We start from the raw sequence: 11451 nt of genomic DNA, 5'->3' as shown, positions 1-11451 counted from the left end.
AAACAGGAGCAAAAATCAAGGAACAAAAATAAAATTGGGTTGCCTCCCAACAAGCGCTTTTCTTTAAAGCCTTTTTAGCTAGGCATTGAGATTTCAATTATGCTCACATGAAAGATAAGAACTGAAGCACAAAAAGAGCATAATAAAACATGTGACAAACACACTTAAGTCTAACATACTTCCTATGCATGGGCATCTTGTAAGCAAACAAATTATCAAGGCAAGCAAAAACTAGCATATGCAAGGAAGAACAAAGAGATGATAGCAATCTCAACATGAAGAGAGGTAATTTAGTAACATGAAAATTTCTACAACCATATTTTCCTCTCTCATAATAATTACACGTAGGATCATAAGCAAATTCAACAAAATAGCTATCACATAAAATATATTCAACACGATCCACATGCATGCGAAGTTGACACTCTTCCAAAATAGTGGGATTAGCATTAACTAAAGTCATGACCTCTCCAAGCCCACTTTTATCTAAAATTTCATAAGATTGACCAAAATCCAAATATGTGGGATCTAAAGTTGACACTCTTCCAAACCCACTTTTAATAATATTGCAAACACTATTATCAATCTCATATTCATCATGGGGGTTAAATAAATTTTCAAGATCAAAAGAAGAATCACCCCAATCATGATAATTGCAACAAGTAGTAGACATAGCAAAACTAGCATCCCCAAGCTTAGGATTTTGCATATTATTAGCACAATTGACATCAAGAGAATTTACAGTAACATCATTGGAATCATGCTTTTCATTGAAGGAACTACCAAGTATGGGTGCAATAGCAACGATCTCATGTTTAACATAAGGAACTATATCAAATTCATCTTCATAAATATTGACATCATGGCCACAAGAATAGCAAGCATCATGTTCATCAAGGGATATTTCAATCAAATCATTGGAATCATTATCTATAGATTCATACATATCATTATTTTCTTCCAAAGCAACAGTCATTCTCTCAATAAATTCTTCGGCATAGCAATATTTAAGTATGTCAAAATTTTCAGATTCGTGGAGAGTAATATCATACTTTTAAATCAAAGAAGCAACTTCATAAGCACCCTTAAAAGCAACAAATTCTTCAATTTGTTCGATATCATAGTAACTATAAACACCCCTTGCATAAGAAGATAAGATTTCATTTTCATTAAACTCACATAGGTAGGGAAGGTATTTTTAGGGTTCTTAGAGCAACAAGTAAAATCATTAATTTCACAAAGATTCCAAGCATAACACAGCAATCTGTTTATTTGATCCCATAAGAGTCTCCCTTTTTCAGACAAACGGTGATGCACAAAATGAGCATGCTCATCTAAAGATTTCCCATCAAGTAGGCTAGTTGGGGTTTCAGCATGAGCGCATAAGGATCGAAGATGATCCAAGAAGAATACTTTAAGTGGATCCATATCAATAGATTTTTAGCAAGCAAAGATGCAAGCAAATAGAAGGCACGTGGAAACACAAACAAAAAGACATACGGGAAGGAGGCAAAGAAAAGGCAAAGGTGAAGTGGGGGAGAGGAAAACGAGAGGCAAATGGCAAATAATATAATGCGAGGGAGAAGAGTTTGTGATGGGTACTTGGTTTGTCTTGACTTGTGCGAAGACCTCCCCGGCAACAGCGCTAGAAATCCTTCTTGCTACCTCTTGAGCACTGCATTGGTTTTCCCTTGAAGAGGAAAGGGTGATGCAGCAAAGTAGCGTAAGTATTTCCCTCAGTTTTTGAGAACCAAGGTATCAATCCAGTAGGAGGCTCCTCAAAAGTCCCACGCACCTACAGAAACAAACAAGAACCTCGCAACCAACACGATAAAGGGGTTGTCAATCCCTTCGCGGTAACTTGCAAAAGTGAGATCTAATAGAGATAATAAGATAAGATAAATGATTTTGGTATTTTTATGATATAGATTGGAAAGTAAAGATGCAAATAAAAATAGATGGGAAACTTATATGATAAAAGATAGACCCGGGGGCCATAGGTTTCAATAGTGGCTTCTCTCAAGATAGCATAAGTATTACGGTGGGTGAACAAATTATTGTCGAGCAATTGATTGAAAAGTGCATAGTTACGAGATTATCTAGGAATGATCATGTATATAGGCATCACGTCCGCAACAAGTAGATCGAAACGATTATGCATCTATTGCTATTACTCCACACATCGATCGACTCCTGCCTGCATCTAGAGTATTAAGTTCATGAAGAACAGAGTAACACATTAAGAAAGATGACATGATGTAGAGGGATAAACTCATGCAATATGATATAAACCCCATCTTTTTATCCTCGATGGCAACAATACTGTTGGGGAACGTAGTAATTTCAAAATTTCCTACGCACACGCAAGATCATGGTGATGGCATAACAACGAGAGGGGAGAGTGTTATCCATGTACCCTCGTAGACCGTAAGCGGAAGCGTTATGACAACGCGGTTGATATAGTCGTACGTCTTCACGATTCGACCGATCCAAGCACCGAACGTACGACACCTCCGTGTTCAGCACACGTTCAGCTCGATGACGTTCCCCGGGCTCCAATCCAGTAAACCGTCGGGGATGAGTTCCGTCAGCATGACGGCGTGGTGACGATGATGATGTTCTACCGGTGCAGGGCTTCGCCTAAACTCCGCGACAATATGACCGAGGTGGAATATGGTGGAGGGGGGCACCGCACACGGCTAAGGAACGATCCGTAGATCAACTTGTGTGTCCTAGGGTGCCCCCTGCCCCCGTATATAAAGGAGCAAGGGGGAGGCCGGCCGGCCCTTGTGGGCACGCCAAGGAGGAGGAGTCCTCCTCCTAGTAGGAGTAGGACTCCCCATTTCCTACTCCTACTAGGAGGGGGAAAGGAAGGGGGAGAGGGGGAAGGAAAGAGGGGGGCGCCGCCCCCCCTCCTAGTCCAATTCGGACCAGAGGGAGAGGGGGCGCGCAGCCTACCCTGGCCGCCCCTCTCTCTTCCCACCAAGGCCCATGTGGCTCATTAACCCTCCGGGGGGGGTTCCGGTAACCCTCCGGCACTCCGATTTTCTCCGAAATCACCCGGAACACTTCCAGTGTCCGAATATAGTCGTCCAATATATCAATCTTTATGTCTTGACCATTTCGAGACTCCTCGTCATGTCCTTGATCACATCCGGGACTCCGAACAAACTTCGGTACAACAAAACTTATAAACTCATAATAAAACTGTCATCGTAACGTTAAGCGTGCAGAACCTACGGGTTCGAGAACTATGTAGACATGACCTAGAACTATTCTCGGTCAATAAACAATAGTGGAACCTTGATGTTCATATTGGTTCCTACATATTCTACGAAGATCTTTATCGGTCAAACCGCATAACAACATACGTTGTTCCCTTTGTCATCGGTATGTTACTTGCCCGAGATTCGATCGTCGGTATCCAATACCTAGTTCAATCTCGTTACTGGCAAGTCTCTTTACTTGTTCTGTAATACATCATTTCATAACTAACTCATTAGTTACAATGCTTGCAAGGCTTAAGTGATGAGTATTACCGAGAGGGCCCAAACATACCTCTCCGACAATCGGAGTGACAAAACCTAATCTCGAATTATGCCAACACAACATGTACCTTTGGAGACACCTGTAGAGCACCTTTATAATCACCCAGTTACGTTGTGACGTTTGGTAGCACACAAAGTGTTCCTCCGGTAAACGGGAGTTGCACAATCTCATAGTTGTAGGAACTTTGTATAAGTCATGAGAAAAGCAATAGCAACACGTTAAACGATCAAGTGCTAAGCTAACGGAATGGGTCAAGTCAATAACAACATTCTCCTAATGATGTGATCCCATTAATCAAATGACAACACATGTCTATTATTAGGAAACATAACCATCTTTGATTAATGAGCTAGTCAAGTAGAGGCATACTAGTGACACTATGTTTGTCTATGTATTCACACATGTATCATGTTTCTAGTTAATACAATTCTAGCATGAATAATAAACATTTATCATGATATGAGGAAATAAATAATAACTTTATTATTGCCTCTAGGGCATATTTCCTTTAGTCTCCCACTTGCACTAGAGTCAATAATCTAGTTCACATCGCCATGTGATTTAACAGCAATAGTTCACATCACCATGTGATTAACACCCATAGTTCACATCGATATGTGATCAACACCCAAAGGGTTTACTAGAGTTAGTAATCTAGTTCACATTGCTATGTGATTAACACCCAAAGAGTACTAAGGTGTGATCATGTTTTGCTTGTGAGATAATTTTAGTCAACGGGTCTGTCACATTCAGATCCATAAGTATTTTGCAAATTTCTATGTCTACAATGCTCTGCACGGAGCTACTTTAGCTAATTGCTCCCACTTTCAATATGTATCCAGATGAAGACTTAGACTCATCCGGATTAGTGCCAAAACTTGTATCGACGTAACCCTTTATGATGAACCTTTTGTCACCTCCGTAATCGAGAAGCATATCCTTATTCCACTAAGGATAATTTTGACCGCTGTCCAGTGATCTACTCCTAGATCACTATTGTACTCCCTTGCCAAAATCAGTGTAGGGTATACAGTAGATCTAGTACACAACATGGCATACTTTTATAGAACCTATGGCCAAGGCATAGGGAATGACTTTCATTCTCTTTCTATCTTCTGCATGATCGGGCTTTGAGTCTTACTCAATTTCACACCTTGTAACACAGGCAAGAACTCTTTCTTTGACTATTCCATTTTGAACTACTTCAAAATCTTGTCAAGGTATGTACTCATTGAAAACTTATCAAGCGTCTTGATCTATCTCTTTAGATCTTCATGCTCAATATGTAAGCAGCTTCACCGAGGTCTTTCTTTGAAAAAACTCCTTTCAAACACTCCTTTATACTTTGCAGAATAATTCTACATTATTTCCGATCAACAATATGTCATTCACATATACTTATCAGAAATGTTGTAGTGCTTCCACTCACTTTCTTGTAAATACAAGCTTCACTGCAAGTATGTATAAAACTATATGCTTTGATCAACTTATCAAAGCATATATTCCAACTCCGAGATGCTTGCACCAGTCCATAGATGGATCGCTGGAGCTTGCACATTTTGTTAACACCTTTAGGATTGACAAAACCTTCTGGTTGCATCATATACAACTCTTCTTTAAGAAATCCATTAAGGATTGTAGTTTTGTTATCCATTTGCTAGATTTCATAAAATGCGGCAATTGCTAACATGATTCGGACAGACTTAAGCATCGCTACAGTTGAGAAAATCTCATTGTAGTCAACACCTTGAACTTGTCAAAAACCTTTTTGCGACAAGTCGAGCTTTGTAGATAGTAACACTACTATCAATGTCCGTCTTCCTCTTGAAGATCCATTTATACAATATGGCTTGCCGATCGGGCAACTCCACCAAAGTCCACACTTTGTTCTCATACATGGATCCCATCTCAGATTTCATGGCCTTAAGCCATTTTGCAGAATCTGGGCTCATCATCGCTTCCTCATAGTTCGTAGGTTCATCATGGTCTAGTAACATGACTTCCAGAACAGGATTACCATACCACTCTGGTGCGGACCATACTTTGGAAGACCTACGAGGTTCTGTAGTAACTTGATCTGAAGTTTCATGATCATCATCATTAGCTTCCTCACTAATTGGTGTAGAAATCACTGGAACTGATTTCAGTGATGAACAATTTTCCAATTCGGGAGAAGGTACAGTTACCTCATCAAGTTCTACTTTTCTCCCACTCACTTCTTTCGAGAGAAACTCCTTCTCTAGAAAGGATCCATTTTTAGCAACGAATATCTTGCCTTCGGATCTGTGATAGAAGGTGTGCCCAACAATTTCCTTTGGGTATTCTATGAAGACGCACTTCTCCGATTTGGGTTCGAGCTTATCAGGATGAAACTTTTTCACATAAGCATTGCAGCCCCAAACTTTAAGAAACGACAACTTGGGTTTCTTGCAAAACCACAGTTCATATGGTGTCATCTCAACGGATTTAGATGGTGCCCTTTTAACGTGAATGCAGCTGTCTCTAATGCATAACCAAAAACAATAGTGGTAAATCAGTAAGAGACATCATAGATCGCACTATATCTAATAAAGTGCGGTTACAATGTTTGGACACACCATAACATTGTGGTGTTCCAGGTGGCGTGAGCTATGAAACTATTCCACATTGTTTTAATTGAAGACCAAACTCGTAACTCAAATATTCGTCTCCGCGATCAGATCGCAAAAACTTTATTTTCTTGTTACGATGATTTTTCCACTTCACTCTAAAATTCTTTGAACCTTTCAACTATTTCAGACTTATGTTTCATCAAGTAGATATACCCATATCTGCTCAAATCATCTTGTGAAGGTCAGAAAATAACGATACTTGCCATGAGCATCAACACTCATTGGATCGCATACATCGGTATGTATTATTTCCAATAAGTCAGTAGCTTGTTCCATTGTTCCGGAGAACGGAGTTTTAGTCATCTTGCCCAAAAGGCACGGTTCGCAAGCATCAAATGATTCATAACCAAGTGATTCCGAAAATCCATCTTTATGGAGTTTCTTCATGCGCTTTACACCAGTATGACCCAAACGGCAGGGCCACAAATAGGTTGCACCATCATTATTAACTTTGCATCTTTTGGCATCAATATTATGAATATGTGTATCACTACGATCGAGATCCAACAAACTATTTTCATTGGGTGAATAACCATTGAAGGTTTTATTCATGTAAACAGAATAACAATTATTCTTAAACTTCAAATGAATAACCGTATCGCAATAAACATGACCAAATCATATTCATGTTCAACGCAAACGCCAAATAACATTTATTTAGGTTTAACACTAATCCAGAAAGTATAGGGAGTGTGCGATGATGATAATATCAATCTTGGAACTACTTCCAACACTCATCGTCACTTCCCCTTCAACTAGTCTTTGTTTATTCTATAACTCCTGTTTCGAGTTACTAATCTTAGCAACCGAACAAGTATCAAATACTCAGGGGCTACTATAAACACTAGTAAGGCATACATCAATAACCTGTATATCAAATATACCCTTGTTCACTTTGCCATCCTTCTTATCCACCAAATATTCAGGGCATTTCCGCTTCCAGTGACCATTTCGTTTGCAGTGTAATCGCTTAGTCTTAGGCTTAGGTCCAGACTTGGGTTTCTTCACTTGAGTAGCAACTTGCTTGCCGTTCTTCATGAAGTTCCCCTTCTTCCCTTTGCCCTTTATCTTGAAACTAGTGATCTTGTCCACCATCAACACTTTGATGTTTTTCTTTGATTTCTACCTTCGTCAATTTCAGCATCACGAAGAGCTCGGGAATCGTTTTCGTCATCCCTTGCATTATAGTTCATCACGAAGTTCTACTAACTTGGTGGTGGTGACTAGAGAATTCTGTCAATCACTATCTTATCTGGAAGATTAACTCCCACTTGATTCAAGCGATTGTAGTACCCAGACAATCTGAGCACATGCTCACTAGTTGAGCGATTCTCCTCCATCTTTTAGCCATAGAACTTGTTGGAGACTTCACATCTCTCAACTCGGGTATTTGCTTGAAATATCAACTTCAACTCCTGGAACATCTCATATGGTCCATGACGTTCAAAAACGTCTTTGAAGTCCCGATTCTAAGCCGTTAAGCATGGTGCACTAAACTGTCAAGTAGTCATCATATTGAGCCAGCCAAACGTTCATAACGTCTGCATCTGCTCCTGCAATCGGTCTGTCACCTAGCGGTGCATTAAGGACATAATTCTTCTGTGCAGCAATGAGGATAAACCTCAGATCGCGGATCCAATCCGCATCATTTCTACTAACATTTTTCAACACAATTTTCTCTAGGAACATATCAAAATAAACATATGAAAGCAACAACGCAAGCTATTGATCTTACAACATAATTTGCAAAATACTACCAGGACTAAGTTCATGATAAATTTAAGTTCAATTAATCATATTACTTGGGAACTCCCACTTAGAAAGACATCCCTCTAATCCTCTAAGTGATCACGTGATCCAAATGAACTAAACCATAACCGATCATCACGTGAAATGGAGTAGCTTTCAATGGTGAACATCATTATGTTGATCATATCTACTATATGATTCACGCTCGACCTTTCGGTCTCCGTGTTCCGAGGCCATATCTGCATATGCTAGGCTCGTCAAGTTTAACCTGAGTATTCCACGTGTGCAAAACTGGCTTGCACCCGTTGTAGATGGACGTAGAGCTTATCACACCCGATCATCACATGGTGTCTGGGCACGACGAACTTTGGCAATGGTGCATACTCAGGGAGAACACTTCTTGATAATTAGTGAGAGATCATCTTATAATGCTACCGTCAAACAAAACAGAATAAGATGTATAACAGATAAACATCATATGCAATCAAAATATGTGACATGATATGGCCATGATCATCTTGCGCCTTTGATCTCCATCTCCAAAGTACTGTCATGATCTCTATCGTCACCGGCATGACACCATGATCTTCATCATCTTGATCTATATCAATGTGTCGTCACATGGTCGTCTCGCCAACTATTGCTCTTGCAACTATTGCTATCGCATAGCGATAAAGTAAAGCAATTATTTGGCACTTGCATCTTATGCAACAAAGAGACAACCATAGAGCTTCTGCCAGTTGCCGATAACTTCAACAAAACATGATCATCTCATACAACAACTTATATCTCATCACGTCTTGACCATATCACATCACAACATGCCCTGCAAAAACAAGTTAGACGTCCTCTACTTTGTTGTTGCAAGTTTTACGTGGCTGCTACGGGCTGAGCAAGAACCGTTCTTACCTACGCATCAAAACCACAACGATAGTTCGTCAAGTTGGTCCTGTTTTAACCTTCTCAAGGACCGGGCGTAGCCACACTCGGTTGAACTAAAGTTGGAGAAACTGACACCCGCTAGTCACCTGTGTGCAAAGCACGGCGGTAAAACCAGTCTCGCGTCAGCGTACGCGTAATGTCGGTCCGGGCCGCTTCATCCAACAATACCGCCGAACCAAAGTAGAACATGCTGGTAAGAAGTATGACTTGTATCGCCCACAACTCACTTGTGTTCTACTCGTGCATATAACATCAACGCATAAAACCTAGGCTCGGATGCCACTGTTGGGGAACGTAGTAATTTCAAAATTTCCTACGCACACGCAAGATCGTGGTGATGGCATAGCAACAAGAGGGGGGAGTGTTGTCCATGTACCCTCGTATACCATAAGCGGAAGCGTTATGACAACGCGGTTGATGTAGTCGTACGTCTTCACGATTCGACCGATCCAAGCACCGAACGTACGACACCTCCATGTTCAGCACACGTTCAGCTCGATGACGTTCCCCGGGCTCCAATCCAGTAAAGCGTTGGGGATGAGTTCCGTCAGCACGACGGCGTGGTGACGATGATGATGTTCTACCGGCGCAGGGCTTCGCCTAAACTCCGCGACGATATGACCGAGGTGGAATATGGTGGAGGGGGGCACCGCACACGGCTAAGGAACGATCCATAGATCAACTTGTGTGTCCTAGGGTGCCCCCCTGCCCCCGTATATAAAGGAGCAAGGGGGGAGGCCAGCCGGCCCTTGTGGGCGCGTCAAGGAGGAGGAGTCCTCCTCCTAGTAGGAGTAGGACTCCCCATTTCCTACTCCTACTAGGAGGGGGAAAGGAAGGGGGAGAGGGGGAAGGAAAGAGGGGGGCGCCGCCCCCCCCCCCCTCCTAGTCCAATTCGGACCAGAGGGAGAGGGGGCGCGCAGCCTACCCTGGCCGCCCCTCTCTCTTCCCACCAAGGCCCATGTGGCCCATAAACCCTTCGGGGGGGTTCCGGTAACCCTCCGGCACTCCGGTTTTCTCCGAAATCACCCGGAACACTTCCGATGTCCGAATATAGTCGTCCAATATATCAATCTTTATGCATCGACCATTTCGAGACTCCTCGTCATGTCCTTGATCACATCCGGGACTCCGAACAAACTTCGGTACATCAAAACTTATAAACTCATAATAAAACTGTCATCGTAACGTTAAGCGTGCAGACCCTACGGGTTCGAGAACTATGTAGACATGACCTAGAACTATTCTCGGTCAATAACCAATAGTGGAACCTGGATGTTCATATTGGTTCCTACATATTCTACGAAGATCTTTATCGGTCAAACCGCATAACAACATACGTTGTTCCCTTTGTCATCGGTATGTTACTTGCCCGAGATTCGATCGTTGGTATCCAATACCTAGTTCAATCTCGTTACCGGCAAGTCTCTTTACTTGTTCTGTAATACATCATTTCATAACTAACTCATTAGTTACAATGCTTGCAAGGCTTAAGTGATGAGTATTACCGAGAGGGCCCAGAGATACCTCTCCGACAATCGGAGTGACAAAACCTAATCTCGAAATACGCCAACTCAACATGTACCTTCGGAGACACCTGTGGAGCTCCTTTATAATCACCCAGTTACCTTGTGATGTTTGGTAGCAGACAAAGTGTTCCTACGGTAAACGGGAGTTGTATAATCTCATAGTTGTAGGAACATGTATAAGTCATGAAGAAAGCAATAACAACATACTAAACGATCAAGTGCTAAGCTAACGGAATGGGTCAAGTCAATCACATCATTCTCTAATGATGTGATCCCGTTAATCAAATGACAACTCATGTATATGGCTAGGAAACTTAACCATCTTTGATTCAACGAGCTAGTCATGTAGAGGCATACTAGTGACACTATGTTTGTCTATGTATTCACACATGTATCATGTTTCCGGTTAATACAATTCTAGCATGAATAATAAACATTTATCATGATATGAGGAAATAAATAATAACTTTATTATTGCCTCTAGGGCATATTTACTTCAAATACAATACGTGCCTTGCTGCCCCTGCTGTCACTGGGAAAGGACACCGCAAGATTGAACCCAAAGCTAAGCACTTCTCCCATTGCAAGAAAGCAAGAAAGATCAATCTAGTAGGCCAAACCAAACTGATAATCCGAAGAGACTTGCAAAGATAACCAATCACACATAAAAGAATTCAAAGAAGATTAAATTATTTCTCATAGATAAACTTGATCATAAACCCACAATTCATCGGATCTCGACAAACACACCACAAAAAGAGTTACATCGAATAGATCTCCAAGAAGATCGAGGAGAACTTGGTATTGAGATTCAAAGAGAGAGAAGAAGCCATCTAGCTAATAATTATGGACCCGAAGGTCTATGGTAAACTACTCACAACTCATCGGAGAGGCCTTGGAGATGATGTAGAGGCCCTCCGTGGTCGATTCCCCCTCCGACGGAGCATCGATGAAGGTCCAAGATGGGATCTCGCGGATACAGAAGGTTGCGGCGGTGGAAATAGTTTTTCGTGGTGCTCCTGGATGTTTTCGGG

The sequence above is a fragment of the Triticum dicoccoides genome, chromosome 1B, assembly GCF_002162155.2.
Source record: "Triticum dicoccoides isolate Atlit2015 ecotype Zavitan chromosome 1B, WEW_v2.0, whole genome shotgun sequence".
NCBI classification, from domain to species: Eukaryota; Viridiplantae; Streptophyta; class Magnoliopsida; order Poales; family Poaceae; genus Triticum; species Triticum dicoccoides.
This window is presented reverse-complemented; position numbering follows the sequence as displayed.